The sequence below is a fragment of the Phyllopteryx taeniolatus genome, chromosome 6, assembly GCF_024500385.1.
Source record: "Phyllopteryx taeniolatus isolate TA_2022b chromosome 6, UOR_Ptae_1.2, whole genome shotgun sequence".
Taxonomy (NCBI): domain Eukaryota; kingdom Metazoa; phylum Chordata; class Actinopteri; order Syngnathiformes; family Syngnathidae; genus Phyllopteryx; species Phyllopteryx taeniolatus.
This window is the reverse complement of record NC_084507.1, coordinates 15,162,837-15,181,360: the sequence shown is the minus strand read 5'-3', so window position 1 is coordinate 15,181,360 and position 18,524 is coordinate 15,162,837. Positions and strand designations below refer to the sequence as shown.

General features: G+C 36.9%; 1 protein-coding gene across 9 annotated transcripts in view; it reads left to right on the top strand.

Moving 5' to 3' along the window:
- Nucleotides 1-1,491: 1,491 nt before the first annotated feature.
- The window catches only part of arhgef1b (Rho guanine nucleotide exchange factor (GEF) 1b), a 63,570-nt gene continuing 46,537 nt past the window's right edge, over nt 1,492-18,524 (top strand). For 8 of the 9 annotated variants that reach the window (XM_061777907.1, XM_061777906.1, XM_061777903.1 and 5 more), the window contains exon 1: nt 1,492-1,644. The gene's annotated coding sequence lies outside the window, so the exon portion shown is untranslated. The remainder of the gene's footprint in view (nt 1,645-18,524) is intronic. The other variant, XM_061777901.1, reaches the window with a different exon arrangement.

Sequence of the window (18,524 nt, the reverse complement as noted above, 5' to 3'; positions counted from 1 at the left end):
AGATAGGACATCTTAATTTTTATAAATTATTACTTTGATCAATAAATTCAATAAATATAATTATGGATTTTAAATTTAAAAATAAATATCTTTTCAAATATAAAATTAAGACTTCCATCCATCCACCCACCCACCCATCAATTTTCTGAGCCGCTTCTCCTCAGTAGGGTTGCGGCCGTGCTGGAGCCTATCCCATCTATCGGGCAGGAGTCGGGCTACACCCTGAACTGGTTGCCAGCCAATCACAGGGCAAATTAAGACTTCATTATCTTAAATTATTAATTTCATAAATTTTTCACATTTTTGAAATTAAAACAGTGATCAAAAATCTAGATAACCTTCGTCTTGAGAAAAATATTAATTTGATCAATAAATGTAATAAATTCAATAATGAATTATAAGCAAAAACCATAAGTAATAGCTTTGCATTGAATCATTAATATAAAATGAAGACTTACTAAAATATTCATGTTATGAATAAATGTTATAAATAAAACAGTATTTTTATGAATCAACTAATGAATACATTTTACAAATTATATATTAATTTTGTCAATACATTTTGTAAATATATTTTGCATTTTTAGAAAAATCGTTTTTTCTAAAAATAAAAACAAGACCTTGTTTTTATTTTTGTATTCATGGAATTAAAAACTGAAAACAAGACCTGAGTATTTATTTTTTTTCCCCTAAGCAAAAGAAATGAGTAATAATATAACATGTAATACAGATGAGAAACAACACGACTATACATTGTACACATAATGTAAAATAAAACTGCATCATTGACTGCAGTGTTATCATACTAGATTTTTTAGCGCACAAAAAAACAATTGTGCTGACTTATCATTTCAGATCAATATTACAGATCAGTTTCGTTCCGTCCATCCATCCATCCGAGTGGCACCATATTAAAGGATTTTCTTTGTGTCTTTGTTGGCACACCAGGTGGAGCCAGAAGTCTTCAAAACAGAGCTTTTGACAAGTACCGTTGCTTTGATTCCACTGTATGATAAATGTCTGGGAAATCAATCTCTTTGTAGCGTCATTACGAACTGTTACCGCGTCAAAAGCCGACACAAACTGCGTGTCTGTTATAAACAAACGACTCTGTACGGTTCAAAGAGCAGCGGAAATGTCATTTAAAGGGGACCATTAATGTTTGTGGGAACTTTGTTGACGCGACGAGACACATTGATTAAAACAATTACACAAGTACTAAAACATTTAAGAGCGAGTGTTGTGCATAGCATAATGAGACTTTGTGATAAAAAAAAATAGTTGATCTAATCGCGATAAAGTTAACATTTTCTAGTGTACAGTGAAAGGGGCCGATTTAGTGTGTGACACAGTGCGGAAGTGACTCTTTCACTGCATTTCTAAACCAAAAAACAAAACAAAACAAAAAACTTGGTTTTAAGTGCAAACCCCTTTCAGTCGTAATGTGGTATTACAAAATAAATTAGTGTGTTTTTTATTATTTACATTTGGTGTGAGTGAGTGAGTCCTCGTGTACTTCCGCGTACTCCAATCGCCCCCCCGCCTACCTTTGCTCACTTCACTTCACTTCATGACACACGGCAACTTTTCGCAACACGAAACCTTATTTAGAAGCTCGGACAGACGTTTTCTTCTTCTTTGCGGGTGAGTAAAGCTTTAAAACTCGACCGCCGACAAGCTGCCGTGTGTGGCTTTAAAAATAAAAATGGTTAAAAATGTGACCGCGGAGGTGTTTTCTTTTTTCGTTTCTTTTTTTTTTAACCCCCAGACAAATCCTCCAGCACGGTAACCATGCGCCGAAGGGGCGCTCTCTCTCGCCGGACTACACCGCCTCCTCTGGGGCTTAGTTTGTTTTATTAAATACAACACCCTTTAGTCCGTTTTAATGACTCTTCAAGCCACGGTTGTGTGTGTCACGCGTGGGAATTCGTCCAAGGGGACGTTTATGTGTTCTGCTGTCGTTTTGGTTTGAGATCAAACGACGTGTTGCATTTAAGGCACAAAAATAATCGGGATTAAGAGTGTCAGTGGAGTTTTTCAATAACAGTTTACTGGGAGTAATGTTTATAGCTTATTATTTGTGGCGTTTACGTACTGTGACATGTCATCATGCCTGCCCTTACTGTGGCAAAACAAAGGAGTGGGGAAACTTGTAACCAGTGGACCATAAACGGCCCAGTGAGAGCGTTTTATACGACCCGGCGAAAGCATTTTATATGGCACAGCCAAAACCTTTTTTTATGGTCAACATGCAATTATAAAAACAAATCAAGTTTTTTTTTTTTTTTTTTTTTTTTTGTGGTAAAAATCCTTCAAAATATATGAACAGGATAGGTAATATAGATTGGATATTTCTGTTTCTTTAATTCATTCTCTGAATTAAAAAAACAAATTCTAATCTTAGGTTTCTCAATTTTATTGAAAGCATTTTATTTACAATAGAGATATAAAGAATTCTTGGAAATTTTAAATTAACAACACATTGAATACCTATAGCTTGATTTAGAATTAAAAAAATTATTAAGATTTAATTATATGTTTCATTACAAATGATATTACGATGTGTAATAAATATAGATTCAAAAGAAAAACTATTTTCCTATTTTTAAAATTTTACGTTTTTTTTGCCAAAATATTATTTTATTCCAAAATATATAATAGATTCTGATTTTTTTAAATTTCTAAATTACTTCAAAAAATCAAGATGATCAGACTTATTTTTCTTGATTTTAAAATTACAAACCATCAATGCATTTACTAAATATAATAATAGATGTACAGTTAAAGTTTAAAAAAAAAAAAAAATGTCTTCAGTATACAACAAAAACAAAGGGATTGATCTTGCCGTTCCAATACTTTTGGAGGAGACTGTATCTAATAAAAATGATGCTAATAATGTTTTCATACATTTAGAATGAATAAAAAAACAGAACAGTTGCCCTGTGTAGCCTAGTTAAAGGTGCAGACGCGTTCAATAATGAGTGTCTGCATATTATTGATTGCTGATGTTGCTTGTGTGTGTGAGTGTGTGTGTGTGTGTGTGTGTCTGTCTGTGTCTGTTTCTGTGTATGTGTGCGTCCTCTCAGGAAATAGCAGTGAGCGTAACTGGCATAAATAAATAACCACAGTGAGTTAGTCCGCGTTTTCGTTAATCATTGAATATTTGTGTTGTTTTGTTCCCCTATGAACACTGATGCTGTTGATGATGACTGTAACTTCCTGTCAGAGCTTAAAGGTGGAGCAAGGGGGAGCTTGTTGTGACGCCGGCTGAACAAGTGCAGGCTTGTGCGCAGCCCCATGGCCACCTTCTCTTCCTTTTAAAGGAATGTTGCCTGTTTTGTTGCACTTTGCTTCCTCCCTCCGGCGAGTTTATACCGCCGTTGTAGAACGCGGACCACCATTAGGATAAACAGTGGACTACTGTATTTTTCGGACTATAAGTCGCAGTTTTTTTCATAGTTTGGCCGGGGGTGCGACTTAAATTCCAGAGCGACTTATATGTGAAATTATTAACACATTATTATATAATTTCACGTTATTTTCATACTGACAACCGCAAGAGGGCGCTCTCGGCCTGTGTATCCATACCTGCAACTGACGATGAGTCTGACGAAAGCGACATAGAAGAGGAAGCGGCGCATCGTCTACCTCCGGAATTGGCGGAGTAGTGTAGAAGTGACACCGAGGATGAAGATATCATTGGATTTAGTGATTTCGAGTGACACCGATGGTTTGGTAAACTTGTTAGCATGTTCTTTATGCTATAGTTATCTGAATAACTGTTAAATGTTACGTTAACATACCAGGCACGTTCTCAGTTCGTTGTTTATGCGTCATGTAACGTTAGCTGACTGTGTTACGTTAGCATACCGTACACCTATTCAGCCTGTTCTCTATTCTATTTTTATTTTAAATTGCCTTTCAAGATGAAATGTCTGTTCTTGGTGTTGGATTTTATCAAATACATTTCCCCCCAAAAATGCGACTTATACTCCAGTGCGGCTTATATCTTTTTTCCTTCTTTATTATGCATTTTTTGGCTGGTGCGACTTATACTCCGGAGCGATTTACAGTCCGGAAAATATGTTACTGGACGGGGGGGTATTCCGAGGGGGCATTCACTCGGACTTCAAAGTATTCTTCCTTTCTTTCTTTCTTTCTTTCTTTCTTTCTTCCTTTCTTTCTGTCTGTCTGTCTGTCGATCGATCAATCTACCTATCTACCTACAGTGGAGCAAAAAGTATTTAGTCAGCCACCAATTGTGCAAGTTCTCCCACTTAAAAAGATGAGAAAGACCTGGTGAGACAGTTGAACCAAAACTGAGGCAATTTAATGAAACCTGGGGAAAACTGTGGAGGTGCTTTGAGTTTAGTAGATGATTAGTGTGTGACACTCCGTTTAAAACATTTATGGCCTGCAAAATTTGGGCTGATTTCTTCACAGTATTCTAATTTTTTGAATTCCTGATTTTGTGGGTTTTATGAGCTGGAAACCCAAATTATGTAAAAATAAACAAATAAATACTTGAATTTGTTTAAATTGTGGGCCCTGAATCTATAATCTATGAAAGTTTTGAATGCAATTATGGAAATAAACTTTTCCATGATGTTGTAAATTTTTGGAGGGGGTCTGTACTGTAGTTATCACCATCGTAATGAACTTAAAATTTGAGAGTGATAATTAACAGAAACCTTAGCCCTCCTCAGGGCTAACATTTTCTTAGTAAGGTACAGTACATTTAACGCTAATCTGACTGATTTACGATACGTAAATTTTACCTTGTCTTGGGTCTTCGGCTGCATTCTGTGTGTCTTCGGCGGAGATGTTGCGAGATTGACGTGCTTGAGAGACGTGCTCTTGTAAATTGCAAGGTCCATGTTATGTGTCACCGCCATTCTGCTCAGTCTGAAATGTTCTCACAGTTTCGGAATTTTATATTTTTTCGCATTTGTCTTATCTGATGTCTTCTTTGTCTTCTTCCTCCCCCTCCTCCTCCACAATGTGTTTAACGGCGGTTTGAAAACTATAATAGCGCATTACCGCATGTTGTCGGCATCTTCCCGCTCCTTGGATCAAATACATGTGCTTCGCTTCTGCCTCCTTTCCTTGCATTCATTACGTAAACACGTTGTGCTCGTGCGTCCGCTCCATTGAACTTCACAATTAATTAAGCAGGTCCCAGAGGTACAGAAAATTCCTTGATCATTGTTTGTACTCAAAGTACTCAGAAAAACCTATCACTGTAAGATAACTATGTTAACGCTCTTTGTGAATGCTAATCTGTACATATAATAAAACAAAATTAGAGGTTTAACAATTAGTCGATTAATCGACAACTAGTGGATTATGAAGTTAATGGACGGCTATTTTGATAATCGATTAATCGTTCAGAAACCTTGTTTAACTTAAATATTATTATTGCAGCCTCTCAAAATGAAATATTCTCATATTTTTGGAGTCCTCCATGAAAGCAGGCAGAGTGTCTTTGTCTTCACCCATCGTAGGTGCCAAGTCATGGGTGGAGAAAGTCTGTGTGCGGGGGTTGTTATGTAAATGTTGACAATTGTCACATCACAATCAAACACAATTCAGAACATCTCCCTATTTCTATGCAATACATTGAAAAATAATATTTGACAATACCAATTTTCTTACTATTGCCAATTATAAGGCCTTTGTTGTTTTTGACATTACCCGTCAAACTAATCCAACTCTATGCATAAAAATGCAATCTTGTCAAACTCAATGCTAACAAGATTTGCTGGTTTCCTTTCCCAAGTTGGGTGAAAATTATAGACGTTTCTATTGTAGTTCTGCTGAAGATGAATGGCTGGCAAAAACAACTTCCTGATTTCATGGTTGTTCCGATCATCATGAGGATGTTCACCTGTCCATCTCACTTAGTACGCTGGAAAAGCAGGAAAATGGAAAGAGTTACTCCCGTCTGTCCCGGAGAGTTTCGTGGCGGGATAGGGGAGAGCTGAAGCGAAACGCAGAGTGAGAATGAAGTCATTCATTGGAAGGCTGGAAAAAGTCTTGTGCTTGTGTGAGGTGAAGTGAATGGTTGCACTCGGACCTTTAAAAAAACACATTTATAAGGAAATCTTTTACAAATCCAGTGAGATTTCACAGATGGACGCTTACTGTTACGCTTGCGTGAGGTGGAGTGAAAATCAGCAGAGCACTGCTTGTGACACACTTAAATAGAAACAGTGGCGTTTTAATTAATAACAACTAGAGAAAGTAATTTCTGAGGAAATCATATCCAAATGCAGAGATATTTCATGGATGTTTGGGAATCAAGTGAAAGGTCACACTCGGGCCTTTAAAAACCATAATGACACTTTTCATTTATTGATACTGGGAACTAGAGAATGCCGTTTTCTGAGCAAATGGTGAACAAATGCAGAGACTCCATGAATAGATGTTTACTCTTGTGACTTTGCTGAGGACCCTTTGAACTAGTACCAGCAGCACTTCACTTGTTATATTAACTATAGAAACCAATTTCTGATGAAATTGTGTACGAATCCAGTGACACTTCATAAATGGATGTTTACTGTTGTGCGGCGAAGTGAAAGGTCGCACTCGGGCCTTCAAAGACCAAAGGACCCTTTGCCGAGTACACTGAAATAATACCAGCAGTGCTTCACTTAACAGCAACTAGAGAATCCAGTTCCTGAAGAAATCGTGTCTGAATACAAGAGACGACATGGATGGATGCTCACTCTTGTACTTTAAATTGGTCGAGAAATGTGGAACTGGTTGGACCAAGAATGACGAATAAGAGCATACGCGTGAATGCAGTGCGTTCGTTTGCTTACGTGTCCAGTGTAAATACGTTAGTCCATGTCATTTAGTATAGAACCAGTTTTACAAAGCATTTCAGTTAACCCGTTCTGACAAGAAAAGGCAGGGATAGTCCATTCTTTGATTGTGGATTAATCTCATCAGCAGACTTTAATATTTAGCTCCACCCTTTAGGACTGTAGCATGGTGTTTGGTAATATACAAATTAAAAAATATATTTTTAGCAAATTTTGAAATATTGTTTTCAAAATTTACTTTTTAAAAAAACCCAAAACATTTTCTTTAAAATATACCACTTTTTTCTTTTTACAAATGTAAACATTTTTCTCAAAAATATCGATAATTTTCCTCAAATGTCTGACTTTTAAAAAATATATAAAAACATTTCCTCAAAATGATGCACCTTTTAAGAAAATATATCCATATTTACCGATAACGTTTTTGAAAATGTATAACTTGTTCATAATGTACAATTTCTTTTTTGCAAAAATATAAATTCTTATACGAAACATACAACTTTTTTCTTGAAAATATACAAATCTTTCTCAAATATACTTTTATTCTCAAAATATAACTTTCTAAAAAGTATAAATTTTTCTAAAGAAATAACACTTTCTTGAAAATGTAAAAAACATTTATTTTTTGACCAAAAAAATGCAACTATACAACTTTTTCTCTCAAGAATAGCATTTTCTTTTCGCAAATGACTTTTTTTCCCCAAAAAAACTTTTTTTACCTGCAAATAAACAAAATGTTCTCAAAAATTAGTTTTTTTTCCTGAAAAGAATCCTGAAAATATGACTTTTTTCCGAAAGAACATACAAATGTTTCCTCTCAAACATATGTAGTTTTTTAGTTGCAATTTTTTTTTTCTTGAAAACAATGACTAAATTATTTCTCGAAAATATACATTTTCCCCCTTTTTTATATTTTTTTTCCTAGAAAATGTACAAGTTTTATTTTTGAAAGTATAATCCATCCATCCATTTTCTGTACCGCCTATCCTCACTAGGGTCGCGGGCGTGCTGGAGCCTATCCCAGCTATCTTCGGGTGAGTGGCGGAGTACACCCTGAACTGGTCGCCAGCCAATCGCAGTTGAAAGTATAACTTTTCCACAAAACTATCCAACATTTAAAAGAATATGTTCTTTGAAATATAACGTTTCCCTCAACTATTTAAAACAAATATTTTTTATGAAAATATGAAATTTATTGTTATTATTTATCTAAAAAATATATATATAAATATGACTTTGCACACATGACTTTGTTCTAAAAAATATTTTTTTCCAGAAATACAATGCTTTTTTCCCCTCAGAAATATACAATTTCCCCTGAAAATATATACATCTTCAAAAACATGAACATTTCTCTCAAATGTACCACTTTTTCCTTGAAAATACGCGACTTTTTTTGTTTTTAGCTTTATTGTTTCGTACCGTGGTGGTTGGTACCCCAAACAGAAAGCTGCCAAAAGATCGGTATGCTCAGGATCAGTTATGGAGACAGCCCTGGACCACAGGAGAGAAAACCATAAATCACAACGTAGAAATGTTGTGGATTGACCTGAGGTTAGCGTAGCGATGTAGCGGCCGTGATGGCAAAAACTGCCATCTACATGGGCTCTATGTAAAACCAAATGAACTCCAGACACACAGAGAGCAAACTTGTAAATAAACGACTGTGTCCCATATGCTAGTGGCCTGTGTGTGTTTGGCCTCGGCAATTAGCCGTACACACACATACACACACACACACACAGACACACGGAAGCAGTTAGAGCTAGGGAACTGCCAATCCATGCCAGTCGATGGCTCCTGGCCTATCAAATGTTTCCATGGAGCCAGTAACCTCCATGTAGGTTGTAAAGAGGGGGGGTGAGTCGGAGAGTGCAGAGGGCATTGATGATTAGGGAGTTGGGCGAGAGGGAAATGTTCTCTGGATGCAAGAGGAAGAACAGAAAATGGCCGCTCCCGAGTCATAGAAAACCTTTGGAGAGTAACATGAATTAAACTGCGGAGTCGTCTGAATAAATATGTCAATACAGCCGAGTGATGTAGAAAGAGAAATGGTAAGCCGTAATCTCACTTTAGCTGCCACACAACGCTGGTTAAATGACATAATTGGCCCTTGTCCGCCTGCCATGAATTCATTGACTGTGGTGTGGTGGCGTACACAAAGGCCCGCTTTATGTTTGTTTGCACTGGAGGTGGCAATCAAAAAAGGCCGCAGGTTAAAAGACGCAGGGAAGACCTGCTTTTACAAAAGTAGTAATCTTCTTTTTCAAAATATCTTCAGTAACAAAACCTCTGTTGTTCATATTTTTAGTTACAGAACATTCAGTACGTACAGATGTGTAGCAGGTTTCCCATTCGGAACATTTTGAGGAAGGAACAGGAAGTGTAATTGCCTCACGCTCTAACCACCAATTACTCTGGAAACAAACACATTGTGGCTCAGCCTCTCGCAAGTGGACGCCATGGCTAGTGAAACTTCTAAAGGCATCATGCGAAAGTGAACATCAGTGTCGTACCCAAAATAATCTAGCATTGTGAAAACGCAACTTCCACTAACATGAAATCAGCCTCTCCCGGAAGGATTTTTGCTAAATATATGCAAAAAAAAAATGTTTTACTACTATACAACTTTTTTTCCATTTTTTTTTTTTTTTTCAAAAAGCAACCTTTTTTGCAAAGATACAACTTTTAGTCTTGAAAATAGTAGTTTTTTTTGTTTTGTTTTTTTGCAAATCTAACTTCTCAAAGATGACTTTCTCAAATGCTTTTTTTTTTCTTGACAATATCCAACTTTTTCCTGAAAATGTGAATAATTCTAATTCTAATAAATATGGCGTTTCCTTGAATGGATCACCTTTTTCTCAGTTTTGAACAAACTTTTTTTTCTCAAAAATCAAAATTTGTATTCTTACAAACACTTTTCCTCAAAAGTATTACATTTGTCTTTTGCTTGAAAATATAAAAAAAAAATCTAAAATATTAAAAATGTCCAACTGTACAACTTTTTTCTCAAATGGGTTTTTTTCACAAATGTACAATTATTGTTTTAATCAAAAATATGCAACTTATCTTGAAATTATACCACTTTTTCTCAGAAATATTGCCCAAAACATTTTCTTGAAACTATAATTTTCTGAAATACAGAGGATCCCCGCATATTTGCGTTTCGGCATCCACTGAGTCACTCAGTATTCACGCTTTTTTCTGACTTTTTCCTCGACTATATCACTTTTTTTTTGTCTCAAATATGCTTCCTCAAATACATGACTTTGTTCTCAAAGCTCTTCAACTTTTTTTTGGGGGGGGAGGGGAAATATACATCTTGGGGCAAGAAAATAAAACAAAAAATTGAAAATATACAATTTTGTTCTCGTAAATATACACATTTGTCTCAAAGTATACAAATATACAATTTTGTTCTCGTAAATATACACATTTGTCTCAAATATACAGCTTTAATTCTTACAAACTTGAGTTTTTTCTTACTCAAATACGATTTGTTTCAGAAAAATGACTTTAAATTGAAAAAATATATTTTTTTTCCTAAAATGATACATTTTTTTTGCAAAAGTATACACAATTCTTCTAGAAAATATACAGCGTTTCTCTCAAAAATGTACAATACTCTCTCAAAATTATACAACTTCTTTTCTTGAAAATAGTCCTTTTTTTTCTCTGAAACGTACAACTTTTTTCTTGAAAATATACTATTTTTGTGTGTTTAGCTCTGCTGTTTTGTACAGCGGTGGTTAGTACCCCAAAACTAGGGGTGTCCTGGTCAGATCTTTGAGATCGAAAGTACCGGATCGGATTGGACCGGATCTAAAATCTCTGATTTAACCACTCTTATCCAAGCATTATACAAGCAGTCCATTCGACATCCATCACCAGTACTTCTATCCGGCAGCGCCTGGACTGCATGCAAAGCCCCCGTAGTCACAACAACAGGTTGCTAAGGAGCTAACATATTAAATGAATGTTATTTGCTTAAAGCCATTTATTAACACTCCAGTTGGTCACTGTAAAAACTAAACAGATATAACAAAATAATTACACCTTATGAATGTTCAAATACATCACAGACGTCGTTTCTTTCTTCGTTTTTGTTTGCAAAACTCGCTAGCTCGAAGCTAGCACACAGTGAATGAAAGACACCATTGACGAGCTAACGAAAATTAGCATTGAACTCGCGGCACTTACATCTCTTAAAATAATGGAAATTAGTACACAAATGCTGTGTAAACGCATACAAACAGGCAACAGAACAATACTGTCTGGCATATATTCTTCAAACTCTGAAAAAACAGTTATAGTAACAATATTTGTCGTTACTTCCACTTTGTGTCTGCACGTCTATCTCATTGCATCAATTGTGGTACATTCTTATTCTTAAAGTTACTTTATGTAACCCAATGCTCCATAATAAATGAGTTAGTTTTTCCTCATACCTACTGTTGCTGATTATTGTTTTCTGTTTGAGTAATATCACTTAATCAAGCCTTTTCTAACATTCCATACTTCAAAATAAGTAAAGTATGAATTATTATTGCTGATATTGGATCAGACGGATATTGGTATCGGACACAAAACTCAAGGCTGCAATATCTGTATCAGATCGGAAGTGAAAATGTTCCCTACTCCAAACAGAAGGCCACCAAAAAGTTATTTTCAAAATGACTTTGTTTCCCTTAAAATATATGACATTTTCCTCAAAAATATACAACTATTTTTTCCTTGAGACAATTAATTAATCTAACCTTCAACTTTTTTTTTTTTGAAACTATTCCTGACAAACTTCTACTTATTTTGATCGAGCTCTCATATTGGCGACGAGTGGACCATCCAGGCGTCCCTAATGGAGTGTCCCGTGAGTGCCACTGCAGCCCGCGCTTTGTTGTTTGCCAGCTGTCAGAGCGGTGGTGAGATTTGTGGGATAACTTCGCCCTTTGTGTGCCGCTTACCAACAGCGAGCAGCACGCACACAGACAGACGCTGGCTCACGTTTGTCGGGGGGGGGGGGGGGGGGTGGTCGGGTCGCCGTACGGGCTTTTCCTCCCACGGGGGTGTCCGTAGTGGTCCCTGCCGGGCGCCTCCAGAAGTGATATTACAAGCTCGTGTGTTGTGTGCACAAGAAAATGCCTTTTATAGTCTTGCAGTATTTGCAGCAGACGTTTCTGGCTTTTTCAGCCTAGTTGTAAGCTTCAACTGCCAAACCTTTATAACATTGAGGACATCATTAATAATGTAGACTAGGGCTGCAGCGGGTACTCGAATGAGTATTTTGAGTAAAAAAAAATGCTCTGGGATTTTTTTCCTGCCTCAGGGATCCGCTAATTGAACTCATTCACTGCCAGCCCTCCCAGTTTAAAACTATTAGTATATACAGTAACTGCCTGTTAATGGCAGGAAAGAGGTAAATTGTGAAGTTTAACGGAGCAGACGGACCAGAGCAACGTGGTTATGTCATCAATGCAAGCGAAGGTGCCAGAAGCGGCGTGTACGTGTTTGATCCAAGGAGCGTGACATAAATGGCGCCGACACAGTAGCTTACAAGCTGCCGTTACACAACAAAAGAAGATGGTGACGACGTCAGTCAAACTGAACTTTGTGTTTTATTTGTTTTTATTTGTGTTTGAAATTGCCTCACTGAAAATATACACCCGATTATTCGATAAAAAAATTTGGTAGGCTACTAAAATATTCGATACCTGCTGCCCTAACGTAGACTGTCTCGTAAAGATTATTGGTTTGCCAAAGATGATCATGGAGTACTTTTAAAACAGCTGCAGAACATGTTTACTGTATATTTTCTTTAAAATGTGTAACTTTTTTCTTAGAAATACGCAATTTTGTTTTTTTAGATCAGAAAAAGATTCTGGAAAAACAATTCGAATGTCTTTTTCTTTAAAATTATGTTTTTCTCAAAATATATAACAAACAGTTTTTTTTTAAATTATGCAACTTGAAAATAAGGCTTTTTTTCTCAAAAATATAAAGCTTATTTTCTCTAAATATAATTTTTTTCTCAAATGTACAGCCTTTTTTTCTTGAAAATATAAGTCTTTAAAATATATAACTTTTTTTCTTTAAATCAGACGAAATCTAAAAAGTTAACTCTTTTCTCAAATAGAGATTTTCCCTTGTTTTTTTTAAATTATAAAACTTTTTTAAATCATAAAAGCTGTAGAATATCTGCCCTTTTTTCTCAAATCCATAACTTTTTTTTACTCCAAATTCTTTTTTTAAATATACATTTATTTTTGAAAATGTAAATTTTAGGGGGAATATATATAGCTTATTTCCTCAAATATATAAGATTTTCCTCAGATGTGCAAGTTTTTTCCTCAAATATATACATCTTTTTTCAATAATATGCAAAAAAGTTTTTTTTTCCCCCCTCAAATGATGCATGTATTCTTTTTAAAACATAGAACTGCTTTTCCTAAATATACAATTGTCTTTCTTGAAATATATGACTTCAGGGAAAAGTTAGTTTTTCTAAAAAGTAAATAAATAAATAAATATATATATATATATTTAAAAAACATTTTGAAAATCTTTTTTCTCAAGTATTTTTTTCTCGAATGTAATATACATTTTTGGGAATGTTTTGGAGCTTTTTACAGAAATATCCCACTTGTTCTGACTATTTCACAAAGATATTTTTTTTAATTCTCAAACAATTTTTGCTCAAACCTGTACTATTTTTTTCCCCCAAAGTTAAACATTTTTTAAATCCACAATAGACAGCCTTATGTTCGTAAGATTCCGACTTTTATCATGGTGTGTATTTATGTTTTCTTTTCAACGTGGCCGTACTACTCTTTCATACCGACGATCCACCTACTTATGGAAAAAAAATGCTGCCACAGAACTTGCAGCCAAACCTTTTGGACAAATGAGAGCTCGTGCAGCAGCGGCAGCCGCCGTTTGTTCTGCTGCTTTGCTACCGTGTCCACTGAGCCAGAACAGAACCCTCGCAGTGCACGAGACAGGAAACAGCTGCCCTTGTGAAAGATGTTTTTTGTTGCCCCTCATTTTTTTCACTTCAACGTGAGCGTGTTACTCTTAAATTGCCAGTCACTTCGCTGTGTGCTTCTTTGTTTCCAGTGAGTTATAACCTTTGAGTTTCTCTAGAGCCGTTCTATGACTTAAGTCATACAAAATGGGAGCGTCCATCTCAAATGTTATTAATTAAAGCGCCGACCTCCGCCAAGGACCAATTTATGGGTTGTCATATTTGTTTGATAGCCAGAAAAGTTTCCAAATAGTTTCCCCATTATATCTTTTTTTTTTTTTTTCCCCCCATTCAATATAGATTTACAATATGGCCTAAAATTCATATTATGGAATAAGTGGAATCCCTTCACTATAACTTTATTTTGCAATATAAATGTAAGTGTAAAAATTATAATAGCATTTCTGAATGGCTTTATAGTCCCTTAACAAAGCTAAATGTATCTATTTATTTATTTGAAACAGATAATGTAACTTTTATTGTGCAGCTCTCAAATCTCCAACTTAAAACTCAGCACTCGATGGTGCAAGTAGTACAAACAAACAGAAACAACTTTGCTGGTATAAATATGTAATATGCTATACTTTGATACACTTTTAACCTTAAAGGCTCCTGCTCCTGGCTAACATACGGTAATGTACTGATTTATTTCCGGTGTTCAGATCTGTTGCATTATTTTTTTCCTAGATGCTCATTCATTTACCTCCTAATTTGCTGTTCATAGTTGGTTACCCTCCACTGTTATGCAGATACAATGACATCAACCACAAGCGATTGTTCAGTAGAGCCCAAACCTATTCTATGGGCCAAACTTATACTGTATACAAGGCACACCTACAATTTATTCTTGCAATTAAATGTATATTGGGTTTTCAAGTCAAACTTCACCTTCTCCTGTTAGGTATCATCTTGGTCTTGTGGTGTCAAAAAATGATCATCATGATAAAGAGGACTGTTTAAATGTTACTTCAAATTGAATCAAAATGTTGAGTAGATTCATGAAACGTTGTGAATTTTGCTATTCAGCTGTGTATTAGAGAAAAGCAAGTTGTGCAGAAAGTACTCCAACATTGAACAGTTGGACATTCAAAAGTTTAAAGTCCAATTAAGTTCACCTGTAATAATTATACTGCATTTTAGGTTTGTCCTGAAATTATTTTGGACAAATGATACCCAAAATGATACCCAAAATTCCCGATATCCCTAACTTTTTGTGAGTATTGTATCAATCATGCAATACATTACATTGCATGTATTAAGTGCACAAAACATGCCGGCCCCTCTTATGTAACTGTGTCTGTGACAGTACGCTGAACATAAAGACATTAACAGGCTCGTGCATACACACACACACAGCCAGAAGTGTGATTTCAGCAAGGTGTTAGCTTGCGTCACCTTTGCCAGCTGCAGCCAAAAAGCATTTGTTCCCTGGTGGAAGCATTTAGTGTGTTTGTGTGTGGAGGAGGTGTTTGTGAAGAGAGGACATTGTTCATGTTCAGATGCTTCCTTTAAAAAAAAACACACACAAACAAAAAAATCACTTTCAGGTGATTTTTTTTTTCCCCCCCTTCTGTTTATTCCTACACTTCACTCTTTCTGCCTTGTTGTTTTTTGCTTCCGCTCTTGTCCTCGATTTCCTCCCTCTCTCTCTCGCTCTCTCTGTTTAGTCTATGGTAGGGGGGGGGGGCTCTGTCCCAGAAGCTGTAAAAACGATCTAAAGGTCCTGGAAGACAGTTTAAAAGGTTTGTGTATACAGTATTTATTTATTTAATTTATTTTTTTTGTATTTTTTTAATCAATGCCTTATCTTCATTGTTTAAACTGTGAATATACCACAAACTAATCCCAAAACACGAGTCGAAGTTAGTCTCCATGGTACCGTTCGTATTTTGTTACAGAAATCACTGATTGCTCTGGAAAACCTTTTTAAAATCTCGCGTTTGATGTGGCTGTTGCCATCGAGCCACCAGTACAAATTTTATAAATGAATTTGAGTAAATAAATACTATATTGTAAAAAAAATAAAAATACGGCACAGCCACGTTGAAGAGTTGCCCAAACTCCCTGCTTTCCACTGGTCGTATCGGAGAATGCTTGGTGCACATTATTTTTTGCTGCCCCAGGTATGTACAAGCTACAGCTAGCTAGCTAGCTAGCTAACGCGGCTAAAGATGGTGCAGAGCTGTGGAGGTGAAAGTTCGCTTCGCGTCCGGTGTCAACGTAGAATAAGTCACTAATGATCGCCTCACTTCTGATAAGTATTGTTATCACAAAGGGAGAACAAGGAGTAATTAACAGGAAAAAAATTAAGCCATGCTAATTGATAAGCTATCATTTAAGCTAGTCGCGAAACACCGTAAAAAGTGAATCGGTCATACAGTACACTTGTCACATAGGGGTGGCTGGAACCGTGTTATTACAGGGAGTATCCAACTTTGAACAACAAAATAGCAGGCAAATTAATGTGTCTTAAGAGAGAAAATAATACACGGCAACACAGGACGCAGTCTGAAATTTGCATCGTTTCAGCACCATTACTGGACATAGGAAATGCAAAAATAGTATGTAAGCGAAGACATTTGTACAAGAGGTATATGGCACAAAATGGAAATCTAAACTAGTGTCTGTGCATAAACTATCCGGTCCAATCTATCAGTATTGTAATGTGTTTGTTGACAAAATAGAGTGCTGAGTTTTAATTTTGCCTTTTGATATCTGATAAATTTGGTTTAATAGACTTGCTTTCTTTAGTACGGTTGAAAACACAATCGGTAAAGGCTAATTAATGCACATTAAAATCTCATACTTTGATTCGGGCTGCAGCAATAAATATATTGAAATGACAAATATTGAAGCCATAAATTATTAACAATCATGATTATATTGTACTGATTATGTTGTGCAGTTGAAGAGTATGCAAAATTCATTTTATCCTATTACATACTGAATGTACTGCAATAAGTGTCCCATGGTAATGTTCTTGACAACATTTTTAAAAATATGAAAATTCAGACAAACTGTTCTGGAAGTAAATTTCTATAGGTTGGCAGCTCTGCAGCACAAATTTTTTTTGTCTTGCTCTTTGAGGCCACGCACTCTTCTTCTTTTGTTCCTCAGCAGGTTTTGTTGTCACGTTAACTTCCTGTGCCGCTTCCTCATGTCACCACAGAGGCCAGCTCTCATACTTATCATCTTACACCTCCCCCCCCCCCCCCCTTCTTCCCTTCTCCATTCCTTCTGTCTGGCTTTCCCTTTCTTCCATATTATGGCGCTGGTAGGAAATGGCTCTGATAGCTTCCTCAGGAAATTACACCCACTTCCTGTCTGTATGCCCTGCCACCTTCCACTCCCCTAGTACTGTTCTCTCTCTTTTTCAGTCGCGTGTGTATGTGATTGTGTTGAGGGGGATTCTGTTGGGAATCCCCCCCTCCGGCTGCTAATGAGGCTTTTGTGGCTGGATGAGCGTAGCAAGTAAGCAGCAGCCATTAGCCGCCGCCACAGCCGGGCTATTTTTGGGCCGCTGCCTTGGTTGAGCACAAGAAGACAGGAAGTAGGCTCCACTGTGAGAGATGACCTGACGGGCCCACTGGCTCAGGCGCACCTTGGAATGTGTCAATGGTCACCGTTTTTACCTTACGCAAAGGGAACAGCCGTTTCTTTCTTTCTTCCTATCTGGGAACGCCTCGGGATCCCCTCAGAAGAGCTGCATGAAGCGGCTGGGCAGAGGGAAGTCTGGGCGTCCCTGCTAAAGCTACTGCCTCCGCGACCTGACCTCGGATAAGTGGTAGAAAATGGATGGATGGATGGATATCCCCCCACCCCAAATTACACACACACACACACACACACAATACATTGGTGCCACACGTTGTTGTCGTCGCCATGATAACGAGTGTACCTGGTTCCACCTCTCCCAGAGTGTTTGATTTGACAAGATAAAGCCTGGTGATCGTAAAAGACGGGATGCGGTGGTATCGGAATACATGTTGTGTAGTGTTGCCACTGTCTGCCCGAGATGCGGCAAGCTTTGATGGCAGTAAGTAGTCTGACATAGTTCAATTGTGAAAGACCACATTTGTATTGTAGTCTGATCCAGGCATAACACCCATGAAGACGTCTGCCATGTCAATTATTTGATTCCTCTTCTGGGACCGAATGTCCTAAATTACTTTAGAAAACACTGTGATACATCCATTCATCCATTCAACCATCCATTTTCCATACAATTTGTTTATTGAATTGGAGTAGGGGCCAAGCACGCGTTGGCACACAGCCTCCAATTCTCACAAAGACGTCTGGATGGGCAATCTTAGGAACCCACTTCTGACACCGTGCAAGACGTTCTTACTATGCGGTCATTGGCTGCCTTTTCAGTCTTGTCGATGGGTCGTTGGCTGACGTTTTCTGTTTCCTTCTAATTGGCACATTACACCTACAGGAAGTGTGTGTATCAATATGATAAATACATTTTACAATGCGGTGGTAGTTTGTTGAACGTTCGAGACGTCAAATTAATTGCATCACCTTTGTTCTATTACTTCCTAAGTAGCATTGTACCGCGGCCTGGAGGATGGAGAAATGCTGTAGTAAAGACCAATTGTCACACTCACACACACACACACACACACACACACACACACACACACACACACACGCGCGCTCTCTCTCTGGCTCACCAA